At 38.5% G+C, this 14802-nt stretch overlaps 1 protein-coding gene and 1 long non-coding RNA gene across 5 annotated transcripts in view; both read left to right on the forward strand.

Moving 5' to 3' along the window:
• Window positions 1-1355: 1355 nt before the first annotated feature.
• Window positions 1356-3639, forward strand: LOC140924500 (uncharacterized). The gene is made up of 4 exons (XR_012164289.1): window positions 1356-1513; window positions 1877-1981; window positions 2618-2662; window positions 3325-3639. It is a non-coding gene; the product is annotated as an uncharacterized lncRNA (long non-coding RNA).
• Window positions 3640-11866: 8227 nt separating this feature from the next.
• Window positions 11867-14802, forward strand: part of LOC140924487 (uncharacterized) — a 42584-nt gene continuing 39648 nt past the window's right edge. For all 4 annotated transcript variants that reach the window (XM_073374508.1, XM_073374509.1, XM_073374511.1 and 1 more), the window contains exon 1: window positions 11867-12068. The gene's annotated coding sequence lies outside the window, so the exon portion shown is untranslated. The remainder of the gene's footprint in view (window positions 12069-14802) is intronic.

The following is a 14802-nucleotide window of genomic DNA, read 5'->3' on the forward strand; positions in this document are numbered from 1 at the left end:
ACGATATGCTATTTATGTTGCCTCGGCACGAATTTTTGTCCGGTCCGGCCGTGGATAATCTTAACTCTAAGCAATTTATACTAGCCCCGAATGGATCTGAAAGATTTTAATTGTAAAAGAGAAATTGATGGAAATCATTATAAATGAAAACGTTTAAATTGTGTGTAATTAAGTAAGGAAACGACTGCTGCACCATTGTCAGGCAAATAAATTAAACTGCAATTCTTCTCAAAGATGTAATACTCATCTAAACCGTCCCACATTCATATAGGAACATTGAGTGGAGAATGTCGACAGAGATTTATAAACTTTTTATCAGTTATTTGCTGACATAAAAATTCTGAAGATATGTTGGTTTGTTTTTAGGTGTGTGAAAATAACATAACCTTGAAGACCTTGAAGTGAGTAATTAAAAAAGAAAGTTTGCCCAAAGTGTTTACAATAAAATAATACTAGAATGAACGGATAGACCAACTGTGTTTGTTAAGAGTCTAGTGCGCCAACACCGTAATTGGAAATGAAAAATAGCATAATTAAAGAAACTTTATTTTTCCTTCAAGGGCAACGAATTAAAAAATAACTTAAAGTGAGCCGAATGAAAGGTTAGAAAAAATAAAGAAAAACAGTTTTCGTGTTAAGTGAAAAGAAACACACAGCAAATGCTTTTATTATATAAACTTACAGTGTTTTATAGGGATTTTGGCCACTGAGAAATGTCGGACCAGGGCACATGTGTTCTGATATCTACATTCAGCCAATCAACCGTTGCTAGGTCATTTGCACTTTTCGCGCCAAACGTAGTTTTTTCACCGCCCCTTTGACATCTATCATCCAAAGCTACAAAACATCTCAGAAAATAGTTTAAATAATTCATTTTATAGTTTGCTTTTTTGATATTAACTTTTTTTGAAGATAGTAAATTTCATATCTCCTCATGCCCATGTATTATGTATTATAATTACAACTTATGTGCTTTGTAATAAAAATTAGCTATTATAGGTTTATTAAATACATCTCGGACGATCATGCTGATTTTTAGTACTCAGTAGGCAATAAGGCAATGGCCAAATCTTTCGTGCTCTCTGTTATTCTGCATCGCCGTGATAACAAAACGTGCTGTAGGGAACGTTTTATTTCGTGCACCAGACATTGCGACTCCTCCTTTAACTATTATTGTTTACACAGAATATTTTGTCAGCACGTAAGCTTTCGTCTCTTTATCGGTAAAGACGGCAGGATACTTAAATAATCTGACAAAAGATTTGAAATTTAGAGACGATTTGAATTTGTAACAGTGTTTTCCTGCCTCTCGTTGGGGAAAATACAGTCCTACAGTTGATCGGGAAACCAATCGCGTGCCGTAGTTTCCAACCAGCCAATCAACGATCAGAACTTTTAGCCACGTCCATCATACTGAATAAAACACATTCATAAGTGGAGATATCGCACACTGTATCAGTGCTATACAGCAACACGACAGCAGAAGACTTGGCCTCGAGTACCTCTCTTTGAGGTAAGGTATTCCAGTTTGTTCTCGCTTTTAACTTTCATACTTGGATAAAAACTGCGTGTGATTGACTATAAAGTTTTCAGTATAAAAGCGGTACACAATTTGCCTATCTTCAGTTACTATTCTCCAGTTCTTGTTTTCACCAAACAAATTAAAACTTGAGAAAATTATAGTGTACATAAAACACAAAGGATGAAAACGCATTTCAAGCTGAGATTGAAATAGATGTCGCAAGCAGTCAACTTATTTAACTCCTGATCTTCGCTTGTTTGGACCCATCAAAAGAAGTAAAATTTCTTTATTATGTCTGACAATTTTACATCTACTTTTGACTAAACTGCTTTTAAATTATTTTCATTTTTGCAGTGTATTTTCAACCTTCGAAGGAACGTAACCTGGATGGTAATGATGTTTCGCTTGTCTGCGATAGCCTTGTTGGTTTTCTTGGCCAGTACTTTCGGGCCATCACAGGTTGGTAACGCGGTTAGAGTTACTGCTATTGAAAAGGAGCTATCATTAAGATTTCGCTCGCTCATGTAAAGTGTACAGTGCCCTCGGAGTATCTGCAATTCTAGGATTTTTTGGGTGGGGAAATTTGGAAAGTATTGTATTGGGTGGCTTGATTTAAGTTGGCATTTTTTGGGGTATTCAAAACAATCTCAAGATTTATGGTGGCTAATTTTTTGGACCAGCGGTTTTTTGGGTTTTGATTTTTGCCCCTATTCGATCATCCCCGTCACTTGCTGATATCCGTAGTACTCCACCTGGCCGAAATGTTATTCGCTTTAGCATTTTATATCCTCAACTTTCGAATTTCACTTGAAATTAAGTACACGCGTAACTAGCTATTAAGAAAAAAGCACGCAAATTAGATTAGTCAGGACGGAATCCTTTCCTGTAATCATTCAAAAGAAAAAAAAAACGCTTTCAAAAGTACTTTGGCATAGTGTTATGATAATCTGTTTTTCAATTTATGTTTTCGTCTTACAAGATGAGATTAGGCACTTGTTCTTTGGGGTTACAGGCAACACTACGAGACCTACGATGCCTGTTGAAAGTAATCTACTGAATTACTAAACTGGTATGTATATTCTTGATGTTTTTCAGGCTGACATTGAGACCAAAATAATGGACATGGACCGAAAACTCACGGTGAGAGGAAAATTAGGGAAGCAGCGAAATTATAAAGAACCGAGTCAGTCATGCATTTTAAATTGCACAGAGTCCAGACGATAGACCTGTGATCACGAGGAAGAGTAGCCTCGGACCAGGCTCTGGGGTGGGGGAAAAACGCAAAAAACGGGGTGAAATACAGGAGCAAAAAAAATTCGGCCTGCGAAGCGGTGGACTGGGGAGAGGGAAAGGGCAGCGTCACCCTTTCGCTTCCCTAGACTACCGCTCGCCTCGCTTCGCTCGCCGATTTTTTTCCTTCATTTTCCGTCAATGCGGAAGCTGGTCCCTGGCTAGAGTGGGAGCAATTAATAACTGTCTTGAGTCGAACAGGCGACTAAAAAAATCAGTCCAGTAGAAAAGAAAAGAAAATTTTTCGCAAAAATGAAAACTTAAGTAAAACTAAACATTTATCCGCAAACAAATTGGCTCCTTAGGTCTTTTTCCCTCCCTAAACAATAAAACGGAGAGCGAGACTGGGAAGAGCGTTTGAGGCTCTTGAGCTACGCTTGAAACCAAAATTGAGAGAAAAACAGACTGTTTTACAGTCTGCTGTCGTCCCGACTGGCTGTCCCATGCATGGTCTGCCAGGATGGGATGATCAAAGCCCATTAAAACTTTTCTTTTTACTCTGACAAATGCAGGCCCTCGAAAACAGGTTGAATGGCGCCCACTTGCAGTGTGACGACGTGGCTACAGGTTGGGACCAATATGCCCATGCGCCAATCGTGTTTTTGGACCGACAAGACGTAAAGTGCCCAGAGGGAAAGTTCTTGGCTAGATTTCATCTCGTGAGGCAGCGTGGGGATCCAAATTCCCCTGTTCGCTTCGATTACCGTTGCTGCAAGCTCATTCTGTAAGGGTACGGCCTAGATTTGTCCAGTCAGCAGTTGTTATCTGAATTCACGTACGAATAAGCAAAAATATAATACTGAAATAAAATTAGACAGCTCAATTAACTATTTGGTTATTTGATGGTTATCAACAGGAGCCATAATCAGTGTAGGGTACCGCCACTTTATAATTTATCCAGTAATGGGTTTGACTCCATCGAAATATCCAAATGTGCTATTTTTAGCACAAATTGTTCCATCTCGTGTGACACGCGTGCGCTTTTTTTGTGAGGGCACTGCGCAAAGGGTAAACGAACAAGAAATTACTTCCATAGGAGATGAATAAATTCAATTTCTGTTATCATTCCCTCGTCTGAATTTGAGGCAAGACCTTGGGGATCACCTCTTTGACAATAACTCTGAATATGAGGACTGTGAATGTTAATCACCGTAGTGAGAGTGTTTTTGACAAATCCAGATGCAAGAGATATCGGAAATGTCGTGCGCGACGAATATACCGAGCGGACGAAACAAAAAAAAACCTGCCGGAAAGAGGAGGATGGAAACGGTTAACCTGACAACAGCAAATAATTATGTCAGGAGCCTATGACGGGCTCTTGATTAGGTCTAACTTTTCTCAAATGCATCTTTGAATTCAAAACGAAAAACGAAACTGTAGCCCGCGAAAATAAAATTGCCCACCGTTCCGCAATAATTATTTCAAATTCTCCGCGCCCCTCTCCAGCCACCACCCCCGTTGAAAAGTAAGAAGAGTTGCTATACTTCGTCCAAACGTGGCGGGCACTGCAAGTGGCCGACGAAAACAACACTACCAAGATCCCCTCTATCCTTCCCTACCCCTACTCCCTCTTTTATTTTTTGGCTCTCGTTCCATTTTTCTGGCGGCCAAAACCGAACATCTCGTTCTTAGGCTTTACTTTGCTCCGACACTAAACCTAAACACTTGCTACGCAGGCTAACTTAAACGTGACGAGGATGCTCGTCGGAAGATTGAAATTAAACCCCTTAAGGAGACAAAAGTGGGTGTGGCTCAAAACCGACTGTTTTGCAGACAGTCGTCCCGACTGGCTGCCCCATGCATGGTCTGTCAGGATGGGAAGATCAATGCATTTTTTTGTTAATTTCTTTATGCACAGCCCTAAGCGATGCCTGAATAAGCAAATATGGTGACTTTCCGTCCCAACTGAGACCAAAATCTGCAATTTACACCCCCAAGAGAGACAGATGTGGACAGCGGTAGTGCACCGCGTGATGACCGCCAAACCATTGACAAGGAAATAAATTAAACTGCAATTCTTCAGCTCAGGGATGGAATACTTATCTAAACCGTCCCACATTCATACAGGAAAATTGAATCGAGAATGTCGACATGAGAGATTTGTAAACCTTTAATCAATTATTTAGGGACAGCTGGTTATTTGCTGACATAAAAATTCTGAAAATGTCCGTTGTCTTGTTTTTATGTGTTTGAAAATAACATATTAACCTTGAAGACCTTTGATGAGTAATTAAAATGGAAAGTTCACCCAAAGTGTTTACAATAAAATAATTAGAATGAACGGATAGACCAACTGTGTTTGTTAAGAGTCATGTGCGCGAATGATTGGAAATAACATATGAGAGCATAATTAAAAGAACTTCATTGTCCTCTAAGGGCTGGAAATTGAAAAATGACATGAACTGAGCTGAATGAAATCTTAGAAAAAAAAACAACAACGGCAAAAAAATGATTTTTGTGTGTTGTAACAGGATTTCAGTGGACTTTAGTGAAAAGGAACGCGCAACAAATGCTTTTATAAAATATATAAACTTACACTGTATCATAGGGATTTTGGCCACTGACAAATGTCGTACGAGAACGTTGTATCAAAACACGTGTCTTCTGATATATATTTTCAGCTAATCAACGGTTGCTATGTCATTTTGCAATTTTCGCGTCAAACGTAGTGTTTTTATCGCCGCTTTGAGATCTATCATCCAAAGCACCAAAACCTCAGAAAATGGCTTAAATAATGCATTTTATAGTGTACTTATTAATTTCGTATTTTAAATGAAGATTTGATCGTCGCAATGGTAATTGCAATTTAAGTAATTGTAAATTAGCCCAAAAAAGATTTCGGGACTTCAAGGGATTCGAACCCATGGCCTCTGCAGTTTATAGCGCTGCAGTGCTCTAACCAGTTGACCTATGAAGACCAACACATTGGGAGCAGGCCAAATTGTTGAGTTCATCTTAGCCCATGAATGGAATTTAAAATTTGTATTTCCGCAGTTTTCATCATTCATCTTCATAAATTTCACTGTCACGCCATCAAAAATTAAAATGTAAACCAGTGAGTCAATACAGAAAGTCCAGAATCTGAGAAATGAAAGAAGATGAATATACAAAAAGCCTCGCCAAGAATCAGCCCTGTGCAATAATTCATATGCAAGATATTCGGAAAAACGTTTTACCCAAATTTAGAGCGCTTTGTATGGAGACACCATGTTGGTGTCCCTTTGAGGTGCACAAATATGGCGGCCGGAAACCAACAAAAACATCAGTTTTCGAATTTTCCTACTTATGAGTGAATTCCTCGCTTGAGGAACTCATAAAGATAAATGTAATATTTTTTCTAAGACAAGGAATGTTTAAATAGCAAAATCTCAAAAATGATCTTTAACTTTCGGCCAAATAACAGCTTTCCCGGCCGCCAGCTAAATGCAGCGTCACGCAAAAACTTGGAAATTCAAGCGTCGAAATTTTGTGAAAATAAAAGTTTTAGTTGCTGTACCTCATAAGAGTAGAAACTCAAAAGAATCGATAGTTTCTTAGTTTCAATTTTGGTGACGTCATGTGAAAACCCCTAATTCTCCAATAAAAACTTATGTGCACGTTTTCTGTATGGCCGTGATAATAAAACGTGCTGCACGAAACGATTTTACCTCGTGCGCCAGAAATGATGATTCTTTCTCCTTGAATATTTTGTCAGCACGTAAGCTTTCGGCTATTTGCATTGTCGGTAAAGACGGCAGGATACTTACATTATCTGACAAAAGATTTGAATTTTTCAGACGTTTTGAATTTGTAACAGTGTTTGACTGCCTCTCGATGGGGAAAAGTCCTACAGTCGATTGGGAAACCATTCGAGGACCGTAGTTTGCAACCAGCCAATCAGCGACTAGAACTTTTAACCACGCCCACCATAATGAACAGAACACGTTCATGAGCGGAGTCATCGCACATACAGCGACAGGAAAGCAGAAGACTTGGCCTCGAGTACCTCTCATTGAGGTAAGGTATTCCTTGTTCTCGCTTTTAACTTTCATACCTGGATGAAAACTGCGTTTTATTTACTATAAAGTTTTCAGTTTAAAAGCAGTACACAATTTGCCTTTCTTCATTTACTATTCAGTCCTTGTTTTCATCAAACAAGTTAATATTTGAGAAAATTATAGTGTACATTAAGACACAAAGAACAAAAAAGCATTTCAAGCTGATATAGAAATAGATGTCGCAAACAGTCAACTTAACTCCTGATCTCAGTTATTTGGACTTAAAAAAAGACCTAATTTTTTAAATTATTTCTGACAATTTCACATCTAGTTTTCACTAAACTGCTGTTAAATTATTTTCATTTTTGCAGTATATTTTCAACCTTTGACCGAACGTAACCTGGATGGTAATGGTGTTTCGCTTGTCTGCGATAGCGTTTTTGGTTTTCTTTACCAGTACTTTTGGGCCATCACAGGTTGGTAACGCGGTTATAGTTACTGCTATTGAAAAGGAGCTGCCATTAAGATTTCTCTCGCTCATGTAAGATGTACAATAACGCCGGAGTATTTTCTACATTAGAGTTGATTTCTACTGTCGCGTTATTTTTTCGTGCGTGTGCGCGGAAAATTTAGGTGCGTAAATAAAATAGAGGCAATGCATGAAAGGTCGCGTGGAGCGGGGTTCAACCTTTACGTGTACGTGCGACCTACCATACATTGCCTCTATTTTATTTACGCGCTAATAAAATTTACGTGCGTATGCACGTAAGAATTACGCGGCAGTGGAAATCCACTTTAGGGCTAATGTTCGCTTAGACTACGAGTGATCTCTCGTTTTCCTCTGGCACCTTATTTGCGCAACAAATCGCCTGTGCAAATGCCCCTTAACGTTCGGTTTTCTCGATATCAAAACATCGCAAAAATTACTACTTGAGCGCTAAAACTGACATTAAGCGCCTAATATAAGTACTATTTTATATCTGTACAAACCGACACAAATTTTTGAGTTTCTGTAAGAAACAGAATTATGGCAATAATTTTAAGTTGAGAGAGATAATGTCTTCTTTTTCTAAGGTCGTAACAAGAGCGGAACTGTTGATATTTCTCTCGGCAAACTGAGCAAACTGTAGTGTTGCTAGCCAAACTACCAGGCAATTTAATACGCGTTTTGTTGCAATTACGGCTACAACCTGTGGATCGTGAAAACCGATTTCTTCTTTATCTTTAGAAATACTTGTGACGACATGCGTGATAAAATCTCCCCTTGTAGTGATGAATCTGATAAAGCAAAATCCTCGCAAGCCACATTAACAGCAGCGTTATAAACTCAATCGTCTTGCAAATCAGCTGGGTTTTACGACATGATTAAAGAGATGACGAGGAAATCAAGAAATGAGAAGAAAGGCCCAGTTACTCCGGATTTCAAGTGACCGGAATGATCAAAAGAATTTTTGGGGGTTTGAAATCTTCAATTCTGGGATTTTTTCGGGTAGGGAAATTCGAAAAGTATTTTTTTATGTGGCTTGATTTAATAGGGATTGTTTGGAGTATTACAAAACAATCTGAAGATTCATGGCGCCCTCGTATCCCCGGTCGCCTAGTTCTGCGAATAAAATGCAACCCAACTTGTTTTGCGACTTTTTTTAGGGCTTGGAAATTCAGCATGGGATTTTTTTGGGCCGGTCTTGTTGGAAGCCCTAGGGATTCTTTCGGGGTTTGATTTTTGCTTTTATTCGATAATCCCCGTCACTTGAAATCCATAGTACTCCACCTGGAGAGAATTATATAGAGGATATTACATGGTGGCGCGAAGATATGAATTTTATTTTCGAGTGGCAAAACAATATTTTACAAACGAGCGCAGCGAGTGAGTAAAACATTGTTTTTGCCAAGAGAAAATGAAATTCATATCTTCAAGCCGCCGTGTAATGTTCTTTTTATTATATAGACAAAAAGACATTGATAAAATAATAGCTAGAGGGAAATGACAGAAATTACGTCATCGATAAACTCACGTGTGAGATTATGGAAAATAAACCACTCGGGTCCCGGATGTAGTTTTTATGAATTTTACGAGTGGTATATTTTCCAGTAAAACACTCGTGTCTATATAATAAAATACACTTTAGTTATTTTATATCCCCAACTGTCGAATTTTCTTGAAATTAAGTACGCGTTTAACTAGTAAGAATAAAGCAAGCAAATTTGGGTTGGTCAGGACGAAATCCTTTACTGTAATCTTTCAAAAAGAAAAAAAAAAGGCTTTTAAAATGTTTTTGGGCATAGTGATATGACAATCTGTTTTTCAGTTTATTTTTCCGTCTTACAAAATGAGATTTGGCAATTATTCTTTGGGTTTATAGGCAACACTACGATGCCTGTTTTACTGAATTACTAAACTGGTATCTACATTCCTGATGTTTTTCAGGCTAACAATGAGGACAAAGTCGCCGAAATGGACCGAAAAATCAAGGTGCGAAAAAAATTAGGGAAGCGGCGAAATTTTACAGAACCGAGTCAGTCATGGATTTTAAATCGCACTGAGTCCACTGCCACACAAAGATGCATTAGATGATAGACCTGTGACCACGAGTGAGAGTAGCCTGGCACCAGGCTCCGCGGTGGAGGAAAAAGGCAAAAAACGGGGTGAAAAACCGCAGCGAAATATATATATATATATATATATATATATATATATATATATATATCGGCGAGGGAAGCGGTGGACTGGGGAGGGGGAAAGGGCGGCGCCACCCATTTTTCCCTCCTTTAATAGACTACCGCTCAGCTGGCTTTGCTCGCCGATTTTTTTTCTTCTTTTTCTCTCAATACGGAACCTGGTCCCAGGCTTAACAACTGTCTTGAGTCGAACAGGCGACTAAACATATCAATCTGGGAAAGAAAAGAAAATTTTATTTAAAAAATGAAAATTTAACTAAAACTGAACGTTTATTCTGAAAGAACTTGGCTCCTTGTGTCTTTTTCCTTCCATAAACAATAAGACGGAGAGAGAGAGAAAAAACCGACTGTTCGTCCCGGCTGGGTGTCCCATGCATGATCTGCGAGCATGGGATGGTATAAGCTCATAAAAACGTTTCTTTTCACTCTGACAAATGCAGGACCTCGAAAACAGGTTTAATCACGCCCACCTGCAGTGTGATGACCTGGCCACAGGTTGGAACGACTATGCGCATGCGCCCAGTGTATTTAGACCGACACGACGTAAAGTGCCCAGAAGGAAAAGCCTTGACCAGATTTCATCTCGTGAGGCAGAATGGGGAGACGGAGTCCAATGTTCGCTTCGATTACCGCTGCTGCAAGCTCATTCTGTAAGGGTGCTGCCCAGATTTCCCCAGTCAGCAGCTGTTATAAATTCACGTAATAAGAAGAAAAAATAAAAAACTGAAATAAAATCAGACAACAGAAGCCATAACAGGGGTAGGAGACCGCAAGTGCATACCTTTTCCAGTAATGGGTTTGGGTCCATCAAAATAGCCAAATGTGCTATTTTTAGCGCAAATTGTTCCATCTCGGGTGACATGCGCGCGCTTTTTTTGCGAGGGCTCCGTACAAAGGGTAAGCGAACAAAATGGCGTTGGAAATTACCTCCGTAGGCGGTAAATGAATTCAATTTCTGTTATCATTTCCTCCTCTGAATTTGAGGCAAGACCTTGAGGATCACCTCTTTGACAATAACCCTGAATATGAGGACTGTGGATGTATCTTGATCATGTTAATGATCGTAGTGAGTGAGTGTTTTTCACAAATCGAGAAACAAAGAGATGTCGGAGATGTGTGCGATGAATATCTCCGTTCCCCAATAACTATTTTAAATTGTACCCACCCCCACCACTACCACCAGCCCCACCCCCGTTGAAAAAGGAAGAAAAGTTGCTATAGTTCGTCCGAACGTGGCGGGCACTGCCGTTATATTTCGACCGCTAATTTCTTTACGGACACTTCGCGCCGGAGTCAAACAATTTACCACCTTGTTATTCCACTATTATGTCATTTTGCCATATAAGGTCAAGAGAACGCGCAAAATAGGAGGAAGTACTACACTGTAGTGTCCTGGTTTAACCGGTTTACAACAGCGCGAATACCGGCGGATGCAAAGGGAGCAACTATGACTGAACTGGACCAACCGGACAACGAAAATAAAGTAGAAAATAGAAGCCAAAATCACTTTTTTTTTTTTTGCAGTAGAATAATTAACTCTTTCATTCAATGGTTTGGCATATAATGCGCTCGAACATTTTGCTCATTGACGGTATCCACAGTGTAGAGAATATGCACGCTGATAATAGGGTTTAAAGAGGCCCTGTACGGGGTTTTAGGGATGAGGGATATCTGTTCTACCCAAAGTTACAGGATAAGGGATGACAATACCCCTCCCCTCCAAAAGGGCCTCTTTTAAGGGAAAAATCTCGTCTTTTTGTCATGTTTCGTCGACGTCATGGCGTCATGGCGTCACTTAATTCTAAAGGTATTTGTTTTGGAGACGTCCTGCACGTCCTGTTTCATATCTCCCCCAATATCCGCCCCCCCCCCCCCCCCTTACCCCGCGCCCCGGACCCCTAACCACTAACCTTTGGGGCGATGATCGACCACTTAACTTATAGAAAGATTTCAACCGAAGGCGTTGCCATTTGAACGTAACTCAGAAAATCGAGCGTCATTTGAAACGAGTCTTCAATTTCTCCTTATCCTAGGTCGATAGTATTTCATTATATCTTGTCGAGAAAGTTTCAGTGGTCTGATCGAGGATTCGTGTGGGAATCAAAACATCAGCTAGGGTAGGAACATGGTCATGTGACCAGCTGCATCCAGGAAGAGAAGATGGACGCTGGAAAGAAGCTGCTAAGATCTGACGTCCATGTGCAAATTAATTCGTATCTTAAAATAGTTTTAAAGAACGAGGCTATCCGTGCATAAACAAAGCTTTTTTAATCTCCTGAGATAAAATGGCCGCCGCGTAACAAAGGTCTGTTATTCTTGAGATGTAAGCGGAGCTAAAGGTCAGCGGCTACCCGCATAAGAGCACACTCCTGGTTATGTAAATAACTTTGCGCGGTACAATTCAACTCGATGTTAATTGTTTGTAACGGCTAAAAAAAGCCCCCAAAATATGTAAATACCTGAGCCGAGTTGATTACTGCAGTGGAATTCATGACTTATCGTAGTTCATGGCGTTATTATTGAATTCTCAGCCCTTTGAATCGAACGTGTGGGTTTGTTTTTGACAGATAAAGTCTAGGTATTGGACCTCGGTTTGCAAGGTAAGGCAATTTCCTCCTTGTAATGTTTTTAGTCTCTTATCACTTCAAACTAAAATAAACAAAGCAAGCGATCGGTTAAGATTTAGAATAATGAAGATGACAGTTTAGCTGTTCGGCATCCTTCAATTTTGCTTGCAAAAATGAACTGCACACGAGATATTCATTGTAGACGCTAGACGCGCACAAAACTTTTTCATGGAATATGGTTGTCATAAGATCGTTCACGCTATCTTACATCATACATGCACATGTCTGTTTCAATATCATTTAAAACAAGAGCTACGAAACAATGAATTACTGAGGTGCTAATGCTGTCGATATCTCGAGAATAAGTTTCACTGTTCGTTTTAAATAGTCAATCCAACTTTAATTCGAGCTACTACATATGGTACTGTTTCAGTTTTTCTTTCCTTCCACCTCATGAAAAGTTTTCAAAATCGGACGAGGATAAAAAAACTTTGGGTCTTCTGGATAACACAGTGCGTTGTACTGACGATGTTGTAACCTCATCGTCAACACTGTGTTAGCATGAAGGCTCATTGAAATTATTGGTGTGTAAAATTTGTATTAATTATTGAACATAACTGAAGGAGATAAAAAAGGACCTTCTTTGATGGAAAACCGAAAGTAATGTCAAACATGTGTATGATGTGAGATATTTGTCTTGGAGTACCTCATTCAGAGGACCACCAGTCTTTAAGCAACCATTATTTAAGTCATTACTGATCATAACAATATTTTTTATTGAACAACCTTTTCTGTATAGTAAAAGTAAATTTAACCTTCAACTCACTATTTAAAAAAGGTTGGTGCCAGAATAATCAGTTATAAACAGATATTGTTCTAAAGTAACTCTAGTTGACTCTGAGATGTGTTCACAATTTCTTGGAAAGTTAATTTTCATTCACTCGGACAGTAAGTGAAAGCTTTACAAGTGCCCCTGTTCTGGAGATACAGTGGAGAAGGTAGCTTTCTATAGAATAGTAAAAGTTTTGATGATATAATTATAGCAGGTCAAGCTGTTTGTAAGAGCTGGTACACTGAATAATGAATTGATAATGCAAAATATGCAATATTAAGGACAGTCTTCAAAAACAGAAACCTAATTATGATTCCAGGGGAACTCAGAGAGTTTAATTTTCGGGTAACTAAGGTTCTTAAAACTTGAAACCCAACCCTGATCCTAAGATGACACCTTCAAAAACATCTGCACCTGTACCTCAAATTTAACCCAGCTGGAGGAACTTGATCCCATACTTAACCATTTTAAAATAAAGAGATCCATAATTTTAAGGATTATCAAACTATTTGTAAAAAAAAAGGCCTGCGACTTGAGTTGTGTGTGCATGAAATGTATGAGTTCCCATTAGGAAAGACTCATTTTATGGTATTTAAAAGATGCAATTTGATATTTGATATAAAGACCTTGTTCCAGTCCACTATATATTTGCATGAAACCTTAGAATGTGAAATGATGACTTGGGCCTAGAATCCAAATGAAACATTATTATTTTTGTTCACAGTGATTTTTCAACTGTTTAGCCCAGATAGCTGCAAATAGTTATCAAGGACCGTTACTGTATGCTGCTATTTTAGGATGCTTCCATTAGTCACTGATAATGTCTCTTTTGTGTTTTAGAACAAAATGGTTAATGAATTGTAACCTTGGAAAACTTATCATTGTTAAGCTAAAAAGTGAATTGCTCTCTCTTAAAAAAAAATTAAAGTTGCAATAAATTTTTCAACTTTCAGTGCTCTTTTTTCCATTACCTAATTAAATTTTTATTTCTGTGTTAAGCTTTTCTGTACTTTGAGTACCGGATTCTTGATTTCATTATTTTGTTTGTTTTTCAAAGCTCACTTTTGAATATTGGCATTGATTAAAAAAGGGTGCAGATTAGATGGATTTGAAATGTGGACGCCTGTGGATATTTAGTTAATCCTTTCATTGTTTTATTAGAGTAAACATAACAATCAGACTCTATTGTTTATATTCAAGCACACAGCTATTCCCATGGGAGGTAAGTTTGTAATAGCAAATGAGTGCAAGTTAGAATAAATTAACATAATTAGTATTTACTCAGTCCAATAATTCACTAGTCTGGCTGAACTATTCTTAATTTGTTGGGATCACTCTATGCAATCAAAGTCACACAAACATGTTCAAGGTAACCACTCTGTTAGTTCTATGATCTTAGGTCTATGACTGTTTAGACCATTTCTCAAAATAGAAATTTTACCAATCAAGAGCTGAACTGCCTTATTTTCCTTTGGTTTTACAAATGTCTTGAAACTGTTGCTGTCATGCAAACTTTATCAGTTGATGTACAGAATTTATTGTAGGTGTGTTCAATAATATATTTTATCCTGGTTCAATTTTTGTTTTCCTTTGTTTTGTCTTCATGTACACAAATAAAGAGAATAAGAATTTCAGCCAAGGATAAAATTAAAAAATACAAATGAAGCCCTGTAAGTAACAAAAAGAGATGCCATATTTAAGTTAAGTGGCCATCCTTATATATTATAAAGCCATTTGCCCCTTCTGAGGTTGACTGCTACATAGTGAAACATAGGAACTGCCACCCATTTGAGTGAAACATGAAAATAAACGATCAAAACATTAAAAGAAAGTCAAGGCTCTGTTCTAAAAAATTGAAGGGAGCCCAGTACTCTGAACCTGTAAAATCCCAGGTCCCCAACATATGATTTGTATGATTTTCTAGAGGCCCAAGAG

This window comes from Porites lutea, chromosome 14 (assembly GCF_958299795.1).
Source record: "Porites lutea chromosome 14, jaPorLute2.1, whole genome shotgun sequence".
Taxonomy (NCBI): Eukaryota; Metazoa; Cnidaria; class Anthozoa; order Scleractinia; family Poritidae; genus Porites; species Porites lutea.